Raw genomic sequence first — 21816 nt, 5'->3', positions numbered from 1 at the left:
TTCTATAAATTCAATAAGCATTTATAGTGTTTACTGAGAACCAAGCATTACAGTCAGTACTGAGGCTTCAGAGAGGAAAAAATAACCCTTACTCTTGAACTACAATGTCTAGTGAAGACATTGACCAACCTGTAAATTAATACATTATATGACACAGTGTGATATATAGACAATTAGGGGATGAAAGGATACATGAGACAAAAACAATATCATGTATTCATCAAATTTTCCTCAAAATGATTTCCCTTGAGTATTCTGAGGACTATCCTTCTCTGCCCAAGCAGTTATCCAAGTCCATATGACTAAGAACCTGGTCAATTAAATGAAAGCCAAACAGAAGTAGAACATTCTGAGGTTAAAGCTACTGAGGAACTTTATAATAAGATAAAAACTAACATGAAAATTGCAATTTTTGAGGAAAATACTGGTTATTTTTTTCTCCATTAAAAAAAGCATTGCACATCATCACTCAAGTATATCTCACTTTACGAAGCAGATTGAGCTTAACTTACCTTCTTCTACTCCTGATTTCACAGCTCTTTTCTCAAAAGTCTCAAATCATTAAGTATTATTCCCATAAATTTTAAGTTTTCTGAATTTCACTAAAATTTCTTATCCTAAAGCAGCATATGAGCTCTCTATAAAACCAAAAATAAAGCTTATTTTACTAAGATCATTATATTTTTATTGCTTATATGTCAGAATCAGGTAAATCTTATTAAGAATACAAATGTATTATATAATGATATTTAGCTTGTATTGTGATTTCCTCTCCATTTTATATTTTTGCATAATCAGTAATTTTCATATTATTTGTGAAAGATTTCTTCAAAAAATGATCATATTTCCCTCATTGAAATGCATCTTACCATTTTAAAGTGTTTTAAAATTTAAATGGGAGCATTTGTTTTGTTTCAAGTGATGTAAAAGCAATTGATGTTTTCCAATTAATTTTACATTTGAATTGAATGCAAATTACAGAAAAATCTTATCACTTCATTCTGCTTTACAAGAAGGTGTTATTTTAACTCTATGAAGCACAGAGAAGTAGTTTCTCCAAAAGAAAACAGTTAATAAATGGATTGCAATACAAGTTTAGTGTCTGTGTGTGTGTGTGTGTGTGTGTGCGCGCGCGCGCACACATATGTGTGTGTGTGTTCACTGCTTGTTGTGTCTGGCTCTTCAAAACCCCATGGACTATAGCCTGCCTGGCTCCTCTGTCTGTGGAATTCTCCAGACCAGAGTAGTGGAATGGGTTGCCTTTCCCTTATCCAGAAGATCTATCCAACCCAGGGATCGACCCAGCACACCACATTGCAGGCAGATTCTTTACTATCTGAGCCATCCAGGAAGCCCAGTAGTATAGTATAGCCATCCAATAGTGGTTTTCACTTTTAGCGAGACGTCCCTGGGGGCACCGTGGTAAAGAATCTGCCTGCAAATGCCTGAGACGGGAGTTTGATTCCTGGGTCAGGAAGATATCCTGGAGAAGGAAACAGCAACGCACTCCAGTATTCTTGCTTGGGAAATCCTACTAACAGAGAGAGGAGCCTGTCCGACCACAGTCCACAGGACCACAAGAGTCTGACATGACTTAGAGACTAAGTAACACAAAATTCTACCTTTAGTATTTATAAAATATTTTAATCTATTGCTTCCTTTAGTCTCAGTACATATGCAATTATATGTTACTCTTACAAAGTGACCTTGTTTTGTTTGGGGAGAACCATATACAAATAAACAATCTGACTATACATATAACAAGAGAACCTCATCTATAGTATGAAAAAGAAAGTATCATTTGAATAATTTATGTGTATGTTTATGCCTTTTTATCACTTGGCATTTATATCATCCAATTTATTTTACTTTGATCTTCAAAATACAGTGAAACAAGAAAATGTCCTTACATTTTCATGATTTTATCTATAATCTTACAAGACTTTAATAAGACTTTAATTTGATATGATGAAAAGTTAATAAATAGAATGAATTAAGATAATTATGTGACATCAGGAATAATAAAATCATTCATCTTAAGGAGTTTAAATAGCTCTCTCCTGTCCACAAACAAATGCAGCGTAAATAATACAGTATAGGCACAGATATGACTATTTCATAAATAAAACCAGAAATCTAAAGACGTGTCTTGAAATGCTATACCTAGAAAACAAGAGCTACACTTGAGTAAGGAAACAACTCTTAGAGCATATTACAAACCATGACTTAACAGGCAGTGTACACATGAGCAAATCAAGTCGAACTCTTCTGAGAGAGGATTAGACTGTACCATAAATCACAACATACTGACTACTCTCCTCAAATAGAACCAGGATTATAAAACTGAAAATGAAATTGAAAGAGAATAACTTCACCCAAAGCAGGTTTTGGTATGTGTGTGAAGATGAAAATGGAAAAAAAAAAAAAAAGTCCAGTATTGCTCATAGAAAGAAGATAACACAGATTTAACACATTGAAGTATCTAAGTGGTTACAAATGACTTATTTTGACAATTATGTATGAAAATTGGTTCCTATTTCCTACATGCATAGTGAAAACAGTGATGTTATATTTGAAAATTTAGCATAAATTATCAAGAGGAAAACAGAAATAACAATATAATTTTCTTTCAAGGTCATACAAAATGCCACTATTTTGATATTGTCCATATTTATTTCATAAAAATGTTTTATAGGCAAGATCAATCTCTGTGTCATATGAGTCTATAAAACAGATGAGATTCATTTTCCATTGAAGATAACTTTATTTTAATATGAATGTTAGAATTCTCTTCATGGAATTTTGACTTGTAGACTTTGAAATTAAATATCTATCCAGTCTCATTGAAAGAAATGACACCCATTGGTATTGGTAAAAAATCTTTTCTAAAATCAAGAGAAATTTCATTTTTCAAATTTTCAACAACCCTGTGAGATGATGTAGTTAAATGCTGCTGCTGCTGCTAAGTCGCTTCAGTTAAATGAGTAGGAAATAAAGTTGCTAATGCTTATTTCCTTGAGATTAATAATTTTGAATCAGAACAATGAAATTATCCATTAATTTATCAATATTCAGTTCAGTTCAGTTCAGGCCCTCAGTCGTGTCCAACTTTTTTTGACCCCGTGGACTGCAGCACATTAGGCTTCCCCGTACATCACCAACTCCCGGAGCTTACTCAAATTCTTGTCCATTGAGTCGGTGATGCCATCCAACATATTATTGTCTGTCATCCGCTTCTCCTCCTGCCTTTAATCTTTCCAAGCATCAGGGTCTTTTCAAATGAGTCAATTCTTCGCATCAGGTGACCAAAATATTGGAGTTTCAGCTTCAGCACCAGTCCCTCCAGTGAATATTCAGGACCTTTAGTGTGGACTGGTTGGATCTCCTTGCAGTCCAAGGAACTCTCAAGAGTCTTCTCCAACACCACAGTTCAAAAGCATCAGTTCTTTAGCACTCAGTTTTCTTTATAGTCCAACTCTCACATCCATACATGACTACCGGAAAAACCTTTGTTGGCAAAGTAATGTCTTTGCTTTTTAATATGCTATCTAGGTTGGTCATAACTTTTCTTCCAAGGAGTAAGTATCTTTTAATTTCATGGCTGCACTCACGCTTCTGCAGTGATTTTGGAACCCAAGAAAATAAAGTCTGTCACTGTTTCCATTGTTTCCCCACCTATTTGCCATGAAGTGATGGGGCCAGATACCATGATCTTAGTTTTCTGAATGCTTAGTTTTAAGTCAAGTTTTTCACTCTAATCTTTCACTTTCATCAAGAAGCTCTTTAGTTCCTCTTCGTTTTCTGCCATAAGGGTGGTGCCATCTGTATATCTGAGGTTACTGATATTTCTCCTGGCAATCTTGATTCCAGCTTGTGCTTCATCCAGCCTGGCATTTCTCATGATATATTCTGCATATAAGTTAAATAAGCAGGATGACTATATACAGCCTTGACATACTACTTTCCTGATCAAGTGGACCTTAGGAGGCATCACTACAAACAAAGCTAGTGGAGGTGATGGAATTTCAGTTGAGCTACTTCAAATTCTAAATAATGATGCTGTTAAAGTGTTGCACTCAATATGCCAGCAAATTTGGAAAATGCAGCAGTGGCCACAGGACTGGAAAAGGTCAGTTTTCATTCCAATCCCAAAGAAAGGCAATGCCAAAGTATGCGCAAATACTGCACATTTGCAATTATCTCACACACTAGCAAAGTAATGCTCAAAGTTCTCCAAGCCAGGCTTCAACAGTAAGTGAACCACGAACTTCCAGATGTTCAAGCTGGATTTAGAAAAGGCAGAGGAACCAGAGGTCAAATTGCCAGCATCCGTTGGGTCATCAAAAAAGCAAAATAGTTCTAGGAAAACATCTACTTCTGCTTTATTGACTACACCAAAGCCTTTGACTGTGTGGATCACAACAATCTGTGGAAAATCCTTAAAGAGATAGGAATACCAGGTCACCTGACCTGCCTCCTGAAAAGTGTGTATACAGGTCAAGAAGCAGCAGTTAGAACTGGACATGGAAAAACAGACTGGTTCCAAATTTATAAGTATTAGGGATATTCATTAAATTCCAAACACTACTTACTGGGGATAGAAGATGAATAGCGTTATTCCTCATCCTCAAAAATCTCACAAGCCAATAAGTAAGGGAAGTCAAGAAAAAGTGATTTATAATATAATATGATATTTGATATAATAGTTACATTCCTTTAATATTATATGAGAGTGCAGAAAATCATTGTCTATTTCTCACCTCCTAATTTTCACTGCCAGACCTTGCTTATTTTATGAAATTTATCAAAATATTTCATTAAACTTTTCTTTTTCACTTGCTTTCCTTGTTAGCTTTTAGTCTACAGTGCTAATGAGTGGGAAATAATAATATTCAGTTAACATTCAAAAATGTGATATATTTTAATGCTATATTTATTTATTTGATCCAGAAAGCAAACATAAGTTTACTGAATCAGAAGCAAGCTTAAAAGTAATAATTGCAGAGGTTTTCTAGGCCACATTCTTCTTCTTCAGGGCAATGTGATAGGAACCAAATGGTTATGCCAATGTAGTCTGTACCACAGCAGAGAAATCTCAAAATTATGAATTTGAGGTCTTATATAGTAATTGGTACACACCTGCCAGACTTTCCTCCTGATTTTTCTTTAAAAAAAAAAAAAAAAGAAGATTCTCCAAGAAGAGAAATTGAATGTCACTAGTTTAGAGCCCTTTGGAATGTAGACACATAATTGCAGAAATAAATCTCTATAAAACTCTGGACTTATCTATTTATTCAATCACCCTTTAACTTTAAAGGCTTGTTATTTAATTTAGATCTTTAAAAATTTTGCTCAAAAAGCCCTGACTATGCAGAAACAAAAATATTCACACTGCTTCACAACACTAAGGAGAGTATTTATAGGGGTATAAAGAACAGTGAAGTACAAAATTACAGAAAGTCATGTGGCAACAGAATATGCCTTTCAGTAATTCAGTAAAGGACATAAACGGTATGGACCTAACAGAAGCAGAAGACATTAAGAAGAGGTGGCAAGAATACACAGAAGAACTATACAAAAAAGATCTTAATGACCTGGATAACCATGATGGTGTGAACAGTCACTTAGAGCCAGACATCCTGGAGTGTTAAGTCAAATAGGCCTTAGGAAGCATCACTGCGGACAAAGCTAGTGGAGGTGATGGAATTCCAGTTGAGCTATTTCAAATCCTAAAAGATGATGCTGTGAAAGTGCTGCCCTCAATATGCCAGCAAAGTTGGAAAACTCAGCAGTGGCCACAGGACTGGAAAAGGTCCATTTTCATTCCAGTCCCAAAGAAGGGCAATGCCAGAGAATGTTCATACTACCACACAATCGCACTCATCTCACATGCTAGCAAGGTAATGCTCAAAATTCTCCAAGACAGGCTTCAACAGTACATTAACCGAGAACTTCCAGATGTTCAAGCTGGATTTAGAAAAGGCAGAGGAACGAGATATTAAATCGTCAACATCCATTGGATCATAGAAAAAGCAGGAGTATTTCAGAAAAACATCTACTTCTGCCTTATAGAATACGCTAAAGCCTTTGACTGTGTGGATCACAAAAAAAAAAAAAAAAATAAGTTGGATACTCTTGAAGAGATGGGAATACCAGACCACCTTACCTGCCTCCTGAGAAATCTGTATGCAGGTCAAGAAACAAAAGTTAGAAATGGACATGGAACAACAGACTGGTTCCAAATCGGGAAAGGAGTATGTCAAGACTGTATATCGTCACCCTGCTTATTTAACTTATATGCAGAGAGCGTCATGCAAAATGCCAGGCTGGATGAAGCACAAGTTGGAATCAAGATTGCTGGGAGAAATATCAGTAACCTCAGATATGCAAGATGACACCATCCTTGTGGCAGAAAGCGAAGAGGAACCAAAGAGCCTTTTGATGTACGTGAAAGAGCAAAGTGAGAAAGCTGGCTTAAAACTCAACATTCAAAAAATGAAGATCATGGCATCCGTTCCCATCACTTCATGGCAAATAGATGGGGAAACAATGGAAACAGTGACAGACTTTGTTTTCTTGGGTTCTAAAATCACTGCAGATGGTGAGTGCAGCCATGAAATTAAAAGATACTTGCTCCTTGGAAGAAAAGTTATGACCAACCTAGACAGCATATTAAAAAGCAGAGACATTACTTTGCCCACAGAGGTCCATCTGGTCAGAGCTATGGTTTTTCCAGTAGTCATGTATGGATGTGAGATTTGGACCATAAAGAAGGCAGAGTGTTGGAGAATTTATACCTTTGTGTGGTGTTGGAGAAGACTCTTGAGAGTCCCTTGGACTGCAAGGATATCAACCAATAAATCCTAAAGAAATCAGTCCTGAATATTCTTTGGAAGGATTGATGCTGAAGCTGAAACTGAAGCTCCAATACTTTGGCCACTTCATGTGAAGAACCAATTTTTTCGAAAATACCCTGATTCTGGGAAAGATTGAAGGCAGGAGGAGAAGGCGATGACAGAGGATGAGATGGTTGGATGCCATCACTGACTCAGTGGACATGAGTTTGAGCACACTCCCGAAGATGGTGAAAGACAGGGAAGCCCGGCATGCTGTTGTCCACGGGGTCACAGAGAGTTGGACACGGCTGAGTGAATGAACAACAGCAAATATGGCAACAAACAAAACCAAATTCATCCCACTCTTCCACATCTGAATCTATTTCTCATATAATGTCATGTGTTTGAAATCTTTTTGTCCACTAACTTGATTCATATTTAAAGGATTCAAATAGAAATGACAAAGCAGTAACTGAGTTTACTGATAATTGATTGCAATGTGTCCATTTTCATTTGTGACACATGGAATAAATGTATGTGCCCAGGAGCCAAAATGGACAGATTAAAAGAACTGAAAAAGAATGAGATGAGAACTTGGTACACTCTTTTCTTATTTCACGAGATTTACTCTGCTAACCTGTACGATATCACTAAACATCCATACTTTATAGACATATATTACATTGTGAATATTCAATATTCGTACATATTTTAATAGGTTTACAAAAGGAACAAGATCAGAATCATGGAAGATGGAGGCATGGATTATAGTGTAGAAGGAGCCACCATGTTCTTTAGTCATTTGATTCTGTAGTATTATTTCTGGATTTTCACTTGTGAAATTTTGGCATTGCACTAGATAGTGTTCATTGACTTGTGAAATTATGTAGTGACATAGGACAAAAAATGAGGTTGCACTAGATGATATTTTAAATCATTGATAAATTCACAATCTATGTATTGTCTTGTTTTACACACACACACACACACAGACACACACACACAGCTTAATGTACAAAGTCAGAAAAAAACTCACTGAATGATAGGAAAATTCAGCAATGCCCCATAGGTAGAAAACATTATTAGTCTTTTCTCCTATACATATTACATATTTTATAAAATAGGTTATTCTGCAATAAGGTTGCTTTTTTAAAATTATGAGCAAGAGCATGGGCTTTGATAATTAAGTTTTCATTTGCTCTCCAACATCCCTTGAGTTATTTGTAGAGAATGAACACCAATTCTGATTCATCAGCAATGTCCCACTTAATGACCAGTGGGAAATTTCATTTTACATAAACATGAGCATATTAAGATATTTGACTTCATGACTTAAAGTTTTAGATTTACATTTAATCATATTTCAAATGAGAATCTTCTTAGAAGATTTTGCAGCATTTCATACATGTTACTTAATGATATTTTAGGATTCTGAAGTAAGCTGTACTGATTAGTGAGTGTGCTAATTGTGAAATAAGTTTCTATAACTGTTAGGGTAAACCATTCATTACCTCTGGTAGCTGGTATAAAAAAGATAACTAAAATCTTTCCTGTAAGTCCCTCCTCTCTGATATGTTCATTGTAGTATGATCCTTTGACCTTAGCACAAGAAAATTTTAAAAAGTAGAATGAAACTCAAGCATGTAGACACACACAGGCAAGCATACAGGCATATACCCCAAAAGACAACAATTTAGGAGTTGTTTTAATTCATTATATCTAAAAAGTTTTCACTTCTCTATGATATATATTTTGCTACGATTTGGATGATTACAAGTAGGAAAATAACCAATGACAATCTGTAGTCAGCTGAATTCTAAGATGGCCTCTAAGATTTCTGCCACCACCCACGCAATCTTCACAGTCCCTGGAGAGTGAATGTGATGGACTTCATTCCCGTGATTAGGTTATGGTACATTGCAGAGTAGTAGCATAGTGTTAGTTGCTCAGTTGAGTCTGACTCGACTATCCCATGGACTGTAGCCAGCCAGGCTCCTCTGCTCATGGGATTCTCCAGGCAAGAATACTGGAGTGGAATGCCTATCCTTACTCCAGAGGATTCTTCCTGACCCAGGGATTGAACCTGGGTCTCCTGCATTGCAGGCAGATTCCTTACCATTTGAGCTACAGAGAAGACCTATTGCAGAGTAGACTTTAAGGAGATATTCTAGGGCATATCTAATCGAATCAGATGAGCCCTTTATGAGCAGAGAATTTTCTCTAGTTGGTCACTGAGGAAGAAGTTAGGGATTAAAAACGTGAGGAGGCTTTGCCAGAAGGAGAGTTTCCATTTTTGGCTTTGAAGATACCGGAGGCCATACGGCAAAAACTTAAAAGCATCCTCTAGTTACTGAGAATGACCTCACCTAACAGCTAACAAAGAAACAACTACCTCAGTCCTACAACCACCAGGAAATGAAGTCTGCCAATAACCTGAATAATCCTATAGGTAATTCTTCACCATAGCCTCCAGAAAAACAGGAATGTGGTCCTCTGACACCTTCGGGTGTCACCGCTGAGGAGACCCTGAGCAGAGGATGCAGTCAACCTGTGCTAGACTTCTGAAACTCAGAACAGTGAACTCATAAATGGCTCTTGTTTTAAGCTTCTATTTTTGTGTTATGCGGCAAGAGGAAAATAATACAAAAAGAGAAAAACTTTGAAGTACAAACTTTTGAAAATGTTATAAAATACTTGTATACTGCCAGATAATATGGTATATCAAGTTGGCCAATCTGAAAACGATCAATAGATTAAAACAATGATCTGTTGGAAAATTGTGAATCCCACTTAATGTATTTTCTTCAGGGTTGTTTTTGTACATTGCCAGTTTGTTTTGTGGTCTATCAACATTTTCATGGAATTATATGTCTTTTTTCCAGAACTTTAAATTTAGTTTTTATGTATAACTGTTTTAGGATATTTTCACTGTCCCAATTTTGTTTGGGAATCTGGGGACTTGATAAAACTAAAGGAAATTAGGAACTGAATCTTTAAGGATTGTCAATTCTGATTTTGACTCATCTGTTGCAGTGTTACTGATACTCTAACAGTATAATATTCAACTGGAATTTATTAGGTTTAATAAAAGAAAAGAACTCTTACTAGCTTTTAAATTTTAACACTGAAGCAAAACTTACTAATCTTGTTTAATGAAATAACTCTGAACATTTTCTGACTTTGTGCAATGATCTAATTTTCTCATGTCAATGGACTATGATCATGGCTAATTTTATCCCATTTTCCCCATAAATATATAAATTTATTGTAAAATAAGGGGACAAAATAATTACACCTACATTTTTCCACAGGGGCAACCAAGAATAAGCCCTTGGTTCAATTATAATCATTAGATGTTAATAAATAGTGAGCAAATGAATGATTGGCATGTAATATCAGTGGATGTTAAAATAACAAAGGGATTAAGAGACATTAGCTAATATTTTTTTTCAAGCCTTCTCCTATTATTCTCTATATTTTATTAGTTGCTTTTACCATTTATCAGTGGAATACCAGGGTCAATGTGTAAAATCTTTATTAAACCAAAAGTACTTTGAAAGCTTTTCTATTGCTCAGTGCCTATTAACATGAAAGAATTAAAATAGTTCTTGAAAAATCAAGTATATAAATAGGGCATAGCATATCTATTAAGCAGAAATGGTCTTAGTTTATCTTAAAAGAAGCTTTAATCAAGGATATTTATTTCACTTAACATGAGATATGTTTAGATTAAAACAACAAAAAGTACAACTCTAAAAGCATTATAATTTAAAATAGATGTTATTTTGAAATTTTTTTTAGCTTTTTAAATATTTATTAATCAATAGAACATTTACTATAACATCTCAAGTGTTGACTTGGTCCATGAATACTAGAGTGGGTAGCCATTGCCTTCTCCAGGGAATCTTCCTGACCCAGGAATTAAACCAGGGTCTCCTGCATTGCAGGCAGATTCTTTACCAGCTGAGCTACCAGGAAAGCCCAATCATTACTCAAACAGTAGACCAAATTGAGTATTTAAGTACTCCCACACCCTAGGTGCTAGAAGGTTTTTTTGTTTTTTAATGCAGCAAAAATTGCGTAAAACAAAGTGCCAAATTTTTATCTCCTTAGTTAGAAAATAACAATTAGTTAACAACACAGTATTTACTAAAATACACTTAAACAGTTCTAGGTTAGATATTTAAATTCCATGAACATCTTGGCTTACTTATTCAGGGGCAAAGACTCATGCATTTTTTTGTATGTCTGTAATATTTAATTTTCTATACCTTATTTGAGCTAAGTTACTATTATAGAGCAAAATTTTAAAAATTAGCACTGGGATGCATTGAAAGTACTCTCTGACAAATGTTATTTGGCCCTGGCCATATTTAGGGCATTATCATTAGTGTTTTGCTGTAGTTTCATTTTAACTTTTTAATTTAAACTTTCTTATGACCTTGGGCACGGATAAAACCATTAAAAATTAAATTGCTTGTTATAGCCTGGCATCCTTTTCTTCTTTGATCAGAAAGCACAATACATTCCTTGAGTGGATTTACCTATGAAATATTCTAGTAATGAGAAAAAAAAAAGTGAAGTTTAATATGCTTAGTAATGGAACAAAAACTACAGAAATGCCACCAAGTGGGTAGTAAGAAACATTTTATAGTGAAAATAGAGTGCATATTTGTGATATTAAAATTTGGTCTTCTATCTCATTAAGTTTGCCTTGGAAACGAACAGAGACCATTCTGTCCTTTTTGAGATCGCACCCAAGTACTTTATTTTGGGCTCTTTTGTTGACTATGAGGGCTACTCCATTTCTTCTAAGGGATTCTTGCCCTCAGTAGTAGATATAATGGTCATCCGAATTAAATTCACCCATTCTGGTCCATTTTACTTCACTGATTCCTAAAATGTCGACGTTCACTATTGCCATCTTCTGTTTGACCACTTCCAATTTACCCTGATTCAGGGACCTAACTTTCCAGGTTCCCATGCAACATTGTTCTTTACCGCAGTAGAGTTTACTTCCATCACCAGTCACATACTCAACTGGGTGTTGTTTTTGCTTTGGCTTAGCCTCTTCATTCTTTCTGGAGCTATTTCTCCACTCTTCTCCAGTACCATACTGGGCACCTACCAACCTGGGGAGTTCATCTTCCAGTGTCATATCTTTGCCTTTTCATACTGTTCATAGGGTTCTCAGGGCAAGAATACTGAAGTGATTCGCCATTCCCTTCTTCAGTGGAACATGTTTTGTTGGAGTTTTGTAACATTGTATAGGAGGCGGTGATCAAAACCATCCCCAAGAAAAAGAAATGCAAAAAGGCAAAATGGTTGTCAGAGGAGGCCTTGCAAATAACTGACAAAAGAATAAAAATGAAAGGCAAAGGAGAGAAGGAAAGATATATCCATCTGAATGCAAAGTCCCAAAGAATAGCAAGGACAGATAAGAAAGCCTTTCTAAGTGATCAGGGCAAAGAAGTAAGGAAAACAATAGAATGGGAAAGACTAGAGATTTCTTCAAGAAAATTAGAGATACCAAGGGAATATTGCATGCAAACATGGGTACAATAAAGGACAGAAATGGTATGGACCTAACAGAAGCAGAAGATATTAAGAAGAGGTAGCAAGAACACACAGAAGAACCGCACAAAAAGATCTTAACGACCCAGATAACCACCATGGGGTGATCATGGGGTGACCTAGAGCCAGACATTCTGGAGTGAGAGGTCAAGTGGGCCTTAGGAAGCATCACGATGAACAAAGCTAGTGGAGGTGACAGAATTCTAGGTGAGCTATTTCAAATCCTAAAAGATGATACTGTGAAAGTGCTGCATGCAATATGCCAGTATATTCGGAAAACTCAGCAGTGGCCACAGGACTGGAAAATGTCAGTTTTATTCCAATCCCAGAGAAGCGCAATGTCAAAGAATGTTCAATTTACTGCACAATTGCACTCATCTCACAGACTAGCAAAGTACTGTTCAAAATTCTCCAAGCCAGGATTCAACATTACATTAGCCGAGAACTTCCAGATATTCAAGCTGGATTTAGGAAAGGCAGAGGAACCAAACATCAAACTGCCAACACCCACTGGATCATCAAAAAAGCAACAGAGTTTCAGAAAAACATCTACTTCTGCTTCCTTGTCTATGCTGAATCCTCTCACTGTGTGGATCACAACAAACTGTGGAAAACTCTTCAAGAGATGGGAATACAGACCACCTTACCTGCCCCCTGAGAAACCTGTATACAAGTCAAGAAGCAATAATTAGAATTAGACATGGAACAATGGACTGGTTCCAAATTGGGAACAGAGTATATCAAGGCTGTATATTGTCACTTTGCATATTTAACTTATATGCAGAACACATCAGGTGAAATGCAAGGCTGGATGAAGCACAAGCTGGAATCAAGATTGCAGGCAGAAATATCAATAAACTCAGATATGCAAATGACACCACCCTTTTGGCAGAAAGCAAAGAGGAACTAAACAGCCTCTTCAAGAAAGTGAAAGAGGAGAGTGAAAAGCTGGCTTAAAACTCAAGATCCTCTATGACCCACCTCCCAGAATATTGGAAATAAAAGCAAAACTAAACAAATGGGACCTAATGAAACTTAAAAGCTTTTGCACTACAAAGGAAACTATAAGTAAGGTGAAAAGACAGCCCTCAGATTGGGAGAAAATAATAGCAAATGAAGAAACAGACAAAGGATTAATCTCAAAAATATACAAGCAACTCCTGCAGCTCAATTCCAGAAAAATAAATGACCCAATCAAAAAATGGGCCAAAGAACTAAACAGACATTTCTCCAAAGAAGACATACAGATGGCTAACAAACACATGAAAAGATGCTCAACATCACTCATTATTAGAGAAATGCAAATCAAAACCACAATGAGGTACCATTACACGCCAGTCAGGATGGCTGCTATCCAAAAGTCTACAAGCAATAAATGCTGGAGAGGGTGTGGAGAAAAGGGAACCCTCTTACACTGTTGGTGGGAATGCAAACTAGTACAGCCGCTATGGAAAACAGTGTGGAGATTTCTTAAAAAACTGGAAATAGAACTGCCATATGACCCAATCCCACTTCTGGGCATACACACTGAGGAAACCAGATCTGAAAGAGACATGTGCACCCCAATGTTCATCGCAGCACTGTTTATAATAGCCAGGACATGGAAGCAACCTAGATGCCCATCAGCAGATGAATGGATAAGGAAGCTGTGGTACATATACACCATGGAATATTACTCAGCCATTAAAAAGAATTCATTTGAACCAGTCCTAATGAGATGGATGAAGCTGGAGCCCCTTATACAGAGTGAAGTAAGCCAGAAAGATAAAGAACATTACAGCATACTGACACATGTATATGGAATTTAGAAAGGTGATAACGATAACCCTATATGCAGAACAGAAAAAGAGACACAGAAATACAGAACAGACTTTTGAACTTTGTGGGAGAATGTGAGGGTGGGATATTTCAAAAGAACAGCATGTATGCTATCTATGGTGAAACAGATCACCAGCCCAGGTGGGATGCATGAGACAAGTGCTCCGGCCTGGTACACTGGGAAGACCCAGAGGAATCGGGTGGAGAGGGAGGTGGGAGGGGGGATCGGGATTGGGAATACATGTAAATCCATGGCTGATTCATATCAATGTATGACAAAACCCATTGGAAAAAAAAATAATAATAAAAAAAAAAATAAATAAATAAAGATAAGGGTATGAAAAAAAAAAAAAAAGATTTTGGTGGATAAACCCTAAGCATGCTACCTAGAGGTACAGAAAAACTTAACAGAAATTATTCTAAATATAAAGACCTTGTCCACTCATATTAGTAAATTTAAATTAAAATATCTGTAGTGTTACCATAAAAAAAAAAAAAAAAATCCTAAGATTGTGGCATCCAGTCTCATCACTATATGGCAAATAGACTGGGAAACAGTGGAAACAGTGACAGACTTTATTTTCTTGGGCTCCAAAATCACTGCAGATGGTGACTGCAGCCATGAAATTAAAGACGTTTATTCCTTGGAAGAAAAACTATGACCAATCTAGACAGCATATTAAAAAGCAGAGACATTACTTTGCCAGCAAATGTCTGCCTAGTCAAAGCTATCGTTTTTCCAGTAGTCTTGTATGGATGTGAGAGTTGGACTATAATGAAAGCTGAGCACAGAAGAATTGATGCTTTTGAACTGTGGTGTTGGAGAAGACTCTTGAGAGTAACTGCGAGGGGATCCAACCAGTCCATCCTGAAGGAAATCAGTCCTGAATATTCATTGGAAGGACTGATGCTGAAGCTGAAGCTCCAATTCTTTGGCCATCTGATGCAAAACAACTGACTCATAGGAAAAGACCCTGATGCTGGGAAAGACTGAAGGCAGGAAGAGAAGGGGATGACAGAGGATGAGATGTTTGGATGGCATCACCGGCTCTATGGACACTGATGGCATCACCAACTCCCAGAGTCTGCGTAAACTCCGGGGAGGTGGTAATGGACAGGGAAGCCTGGCATGCTGCAGTCCATGGGGTCGCAAAGAGTCGGACATAACTGAGCAACTGAACTGATCTGAGGAGGAGAAGGGGACAAATGAGGATGAGATGGTTGCATGGCCTCACTGACTCAATAAACATGAGTTTGAGCAAGCTTTGGGAGTTCGTGATAGACAGGGAAGCCTGGCATGCTGCAATCCATGGGGTCAGAGATTCGGACATGACTTATATACTGAACTGAACTAATCTCATTAAGTGAGCCTGTCTTAACAATTTGAAAATCTAGTTGTTGATTTCAGTTCTCCAAGACTGTTGTGCCACTATACATATTTTATTGATAACATCAATGTAAAGCCCCATCCTCCCCTCCCAAAACAGGGAAGGAATATGAGCAACCCTTGAATGAGTCCACTGAAAAGAAACAATTTAAATGGGCTAATATTAAAATAGCTTCTAAATTAGGTCTCTCAATATACTGAAAGCTTTCTTCTTTTTTAAATTCTGAGACTGTGATGTCACAGTTTTGATTGTACTGTAATAATTTAGGTTGGTGTAGCTCTGTTTCTAGTGTTGGGATATAATTCATAGTTTTCCACCTTTCAAGCATATGGGGAGAGTAATAAAGTAAAAGCTAAATGGTTTATATCAAAGGTTTATAGCAATTACATATGAGCCAAAATATTCTGAAGACCTTAGTGTGCTCTGAAATGGTCTCATAATTCACAGTATATAAACTCATTTGCATTTGAAATTTAAAGGCTCTATACTTGGGTTCCATTATACAGATGACTATGTGAAGACTCAGCAATAAAACGTATTATGTTTATGTCTACTTGCTATCCTTGGACATAACTGTATCAAGATGGAGAAAAAGAAAGCCTTTAAAGTTATTTATTTTTAAGTTTTGAAGTAAAACATATTCTAGTAGTAATAGAAAATTATAATCATTTAAATGAAAAAAATTCCAATACTATTGAATTTAAATTGTCACAAAATCCTTGGAGTCACCAATAACTACCATTAATCTTTTAACATTAATTTGCAGCCAATCAAACAAGAAAGAGGTCCAAGGTCAGGGTCTATCCTATACAGAGGAGTTTCATAGACAATAAAATAAATGTAAGCTATTGTAGAGCAATGATGCTTAAATCAAATTCTGGAAACGAAATCCACTTATATCATTGAAGATTAAATTAATTTTGATTTGTTACTCACTGATTTATTACGTATATATTGTATCCTTTTAGGATCATAGCAGTTTTGTTCTAGTTAGTATGTGTGTATAGTCCCGAGAAATGCTAACTAGGGCTATTTCTTTGCATTAAAATTTAGGTTTACTTTTACTTCTAGGTAATCACATTACCTGCTGTGCAAAGTTTAAAAATATTTACTATTACTTTTATCATGTGCAATAAGGAATGTGAAATTCTTATCCATTTTCATATGTTAGACAACTTAGAAGTGGGGCTGCAGATGGAGACATTGGATCTATCTACACATATAGCGTATCCATGATAATTAGTTTTTCATGCTGACATAGAGTTGCTACAATTTTGGCATACTTATCTCTTCACATATTGCAGTTTAGTTGGCTATTACAAGTTTTCACTTTTATAAATAATAGTGTTGTATTTATAGTCTTACTTTATAGCTTTACCTATGCCTGCATTAGGGTTTCTTAGGTGGCACAGTGGTAAAGAATACATCTGTCACTGCAGGAGACGTAAGAGACGTGGATTTGATCCCTACATAGGGAAGATGCCCTGGAGAAAGAAATGTCAATACTCTAGTAATTTCTTGCCTGGAAAATCCCATGGACAGAGAACTGGAGGACTTCAGTCCATGGAGTTGCAAAGATTTGGACACAACATGCATGCGTGCGCATGCCTATTTTATTTCACAAGTAAACTAGTAATCATTACATGATCATCTAGAAGTACATACAGTTCTTTAGCGTTCGTGTGTGTGTGTGTGTGCACATGTGTGTGTGCATATGTGTGCATGCTCAGTTGTTCAGTCATATCCAACTCTTTGTGACCCTGTGGACTGTAACATGCTGGTAAATTGATTTATAAAGTCCTCTTATAAATTTACCATGATATAGACAAAGGAAAAATAATAAGTATCAATTTGTCAATATTTCATTGTTACTTCTGCATTCATAATGTTAGTAAAGCAAAATATATGTTCTTTAATTAAGTTGTTTTTTTACGATTGTTATCAGAATCATTTACCCACATATCTATTAGATTCTAGAACATTTTATTAAACTATATAAAATGTACTTACAAGTCTATTTTATAGCATATTTTCTTACACATATGAAATTAGTCCTTAGACTTTTATTTCTGATGTTTTGATTTTACCAAAGTTTTAAAGAGTTAAAGCAACTGGACCCATTTTTCTCTCCTTACCTGTGGGAAATTTTGAGAAGAAAGGCAGGTGACCTAGGATAATCTTCCTGAAAACATGCTGATAATTAGACCTCTTAGCAAATAGACTAATTGTATTGCTACCAGAAGAGTCTTTTATCTATGGAATGCCTTTAGCAGACTGCCTGCAGTTTAGTATTGCTTTTTCAAAAACAAACCTAGAATCTTTATATTTACAAAGTACTCTCCTTGGAAAATGTGCTTGAACGACAACTGTACAATTCATAACCAAAATGCTCTCTTTGTGTTTGAGGCATCTGATGACTCTCATTAGAAATCTCTTTTGTTATTATGGGCCAGGGAACTCATGCCCAGGGCAGAAAATAAAAGACCAGAGAACATGCCCTCAATGCCTCAGTCTTCCCTCCTTGCTTGCACTGTGCATGATTACTTGTTACATCAAAATTATTAGAAAACATTTCATGATGGGTAAGGACTCTTTCATGTGCATCTGACATGACAATGAAAAGTTTTATTTCTTTTTTCTTATTCTACTATCTTTTTATTGGAGTATAATTGCTTTACAAGGTTGTGGGAGTTTCTGATGTACAACAATGTGAATCAGCTGTGTGTACACATATATTCCCTACCTCTTAGACCTGCCTCACAGCCCTACCCACATCCCACCCATTTCTGTCATCCCAGAGCACCTCCGAGCTGAGATCCCTGCGCTATGCAACAGGCTCCCACTAGTTATCTAGTTCACACATAGTAGTGTATATACATCACTCCTATCTCCCAGTTCTTCCCACTCCCCCTTCTCCCCCAATCATGTCCATGTGTCCATTCTCTATGTTTGCATTTCGAATCCTGCCTTGCAATTATTTCATCTGTACCATTTTTCTAGATTCACAACTAAAAGCTATGTATGTGTATGTGTTAGTCATTCAGTCATGTCCAACGCTTTGTGAGAAACATTCTTAATATAAGTCTCTTATATTAACAATAAGTTAGTTTGTGACATTTGTTTTTCTCTTTCTGACGTGCTTCACTCCTTAGGGTAGCCTCTAGGTCCACTCACATCTCTACAATGATCCAATTTTATCCTTTTTACTTTTTTACTTGTGTTTTTAACATATATATAGGTGTATATATACACATATATATATATACAGGCACACATATATTCAGATGTTCATATTATTTATCGTTTCCTTTTCCTCTGTGATTTTTCCTAATAATAAAACCTCTTCTATATGAAAAATATGAATAATAATGGCCTCAGTACAGTTCAGTTCAGTTGCTCAGTCGTGTCCGACTCTTTGCGACTCCATGAATTGCAGCACGCCAGGCCTCTCGGTTCATCACAAACTCCTGGAGTTTACTCAAACTCATGCCCATCGAGTCAGAGATGCCATCCAGCCATCTCATCCTCTGTCGTCCCCTTCTCCTCCTGCCCCCAATCCCTCCCACCATCAGGGTCTTTTCCAACGAGTCAACTCTTCGCATGAGGTGGCCAAAGTATTGGAGTTTCAGCTTCAGCATCAGTCCTTCCAATGAACACCCAGGACTGATCTCCTTCAGGATGGACTGGTTGGATCTCCTTGCAGTCCAAGGGACTCTCAAGAGTCTTCTCCAACACCACAGTTCAAAAGCAGCAATTCTTCGACACTCAGCTTTCTTTATAGTCCAACTCTCACATCTATACATGACTACTGGAAAAAACCATAGCCTTGACTAGACAGACCTTTGCTGGCAAAGTAATGTCTCTGCTTTTTAATATGCTATCTAGGTTGGTCATAACTTTCCTTTCAAGGAGTAAAGGTCTTTTAATTTCATGGCTGCAGGCACTATCTGCAGTGATTTTGGAGCCCCTCAAAATAAAGTCTGACACTGTTTCTACTGTTTCCCCATCTATTTCCCATGAGGTGATGGGACCAGATACCATGATCTTAGTTTTCTGAATGTTAAGCTTTAAGCCAACTTTTTCACTCTCCTCTTTCACTTTCTTCAAGAGGCTTTTTAGTTCTTCTTCACTTTCTGCCATAAGGGTGGTGTCATCTGCATAGCTGAGGTTATTGATATTTCTCCCGGCAATCTTGATTCCAGCTTGTGCTTCTTCCAGCCCAGCATTTCTCATGATGTACTCTTCATATAATTTAAATAAGTAGGGTGACAATATACAGCCTTGATGTACTCTTTTTCCTATTTGGAACCAGTCTGTTGTTCCATGTCCAGTTCTAACTGTTGCTTCCTGACCTGCATACAGGTTTCTCAAGAGACAGGTCAGGTGGTCTAGTATTCCCATGTTTTTCAGAATTTTCCACAGTTTATTGTGATCCACACAGTCGAAGGCTTTGGCGTAGTCAATAAAGCAGAAATAGATGTTTTTCTGGAACTCTCTTGCTTTTCTGATGATCTCTGGTTTCTCTGCCTTTTCTAAATCCATCTTGAACATCTGGAAGTTCTCGGTTCTTGTATTGCTGAAGCCTGGCTTGGAGAATTTTGAGCATTACTTTACTAGTGTGAGATGAGTGCAATTGTGTGATAGTTTGAGCATTCTTTGGGATTGCCTTTCTTAGGGATTAGAATGAAAACTGACCTTTTCCAGTCCTGTGGCCACTGCTGAGGTTTCCAAATTTGCTGGCATATTGAGAGCTGCACTTTCAGAGCATCATCTTTCAGGATTTGAAATAACTCAACTGGAATTCCATCACATCCACTAGCTTTGTTCGTAGTGATGCTTTCTAAGGCCCACTTGACTTCACATTCCGGGATGTCTGGCTCTAGGTGAGTGATCACACCATTGTGATTATCTGGGTCATGAAGATCTTTTTTGTACAGTTCTTCTGTGTATTCTTGCCACCTCTTCTTAATGTCTTCTGCTTCTGTTAGGTCCATACCATTTCTGTCCTTTATTGCACCCATTTTTGCATGAAATGTTCCCTTGATATCTCTAATTTTCTTGAAGAGATCTCTAGTCTTTCCCATTCTGTTGTTTTCCTCTATTTGCATTGATTGCTGAAGAAGGCTTTTTTATCTCTCCTGGCTATTCTTTGGAACTCTGCATTCAAATGGGAATCTTTCCTTTTCTCCTTTGCTTTTCACTTCTCTTCTTTTCACAGCTATTTGTAAGGCCTCCTCAGACAACCATTTTGCTTTTTTTGCATTTCTTTTCCATGGGGATGGTCTTGATCCCTGTCTACTATACAATGTCACTAACCTCCATCCATAGTTCATCAGGCTCTCTGTCTATCAGATCTAGTCCATTTAATCTATTTCACACTTCCACTGTATAGTCATAAGGGATTTGATTTAGGTCATACCTGAATGGTCTAGTGGTTATCCCTACTTTCTTCAGTTTAAGTCTGAATTCGGCAATAAGGAGTTCATGATCTGAGCCACAGTCAGCTCCTGGTCTTGTTTTTGCTGACTGTATAGAGTTTCTCCATCTTTGGCTGCAAAGAATATAATCAATCTGATTTTGGTGTTGACCATCTGGTGATTTCCATGTGTAGAGTCTTCTCCTGTGTTGTTGGAAGAGGGCGTTTGCTATGACCAGTGCGTTCTCTTGGCAGAACTCTATTAGCTTTTGCCCTGCTTCATTCCATATTCCAAGGCCAAATTTGCCTGTTACTCCAGGTGTTTCTTGATTTCCTACTTTTGCATTCCAGTCCCCTATATTGAAAAGGATATCTTTTTTGGGTGTTAGTTCTAAAAGGTCTCGTAGATCTTCATAGAACTGTTCAACTTCACCTTCTTCAGCATTACTGGTTGGGGCATAGGCTTGGATTACTGTGATATTGAATGGTTTGCCTTGGAAACAAACAGAGATCATTCTGTCATTTTTGAGACTGCATCCAAGTACTGCATTTCAGACTCTTTTGTTGACTATGATGGCTACTCCATTTCTTCTAAGGGATTCCTGCCCACAGTAGTAGATATAATGGTCATCTGAGTTAAATTCACCCATTGGCCTACTATGTCTAAAACCTGTACCACATAACAAATGAGATCCTTGTAATTAAGTAATTTATAACTTGGTGAGTTCTATAATCTGGCTGCAGAATCAAGGAATATGGAATGGAAATTGACCCACAATGGACA

Source organism: Dama dama, chromosome 32 (genome assembly GCF_033118175.1).
Source record: "Dama dama isolate Ldn47 chromosome 32, ASM3311817v1, whole genome shotgun sequence".
Classification (NCBI taxonomy): Eukaryota; Metazoa; Chordata; class Mammalia; order Artiodactyla; family Cervidae; genus Dama; species Dama dama.
Note: the sequence above shows the minus strand (reverse complement) of the source record.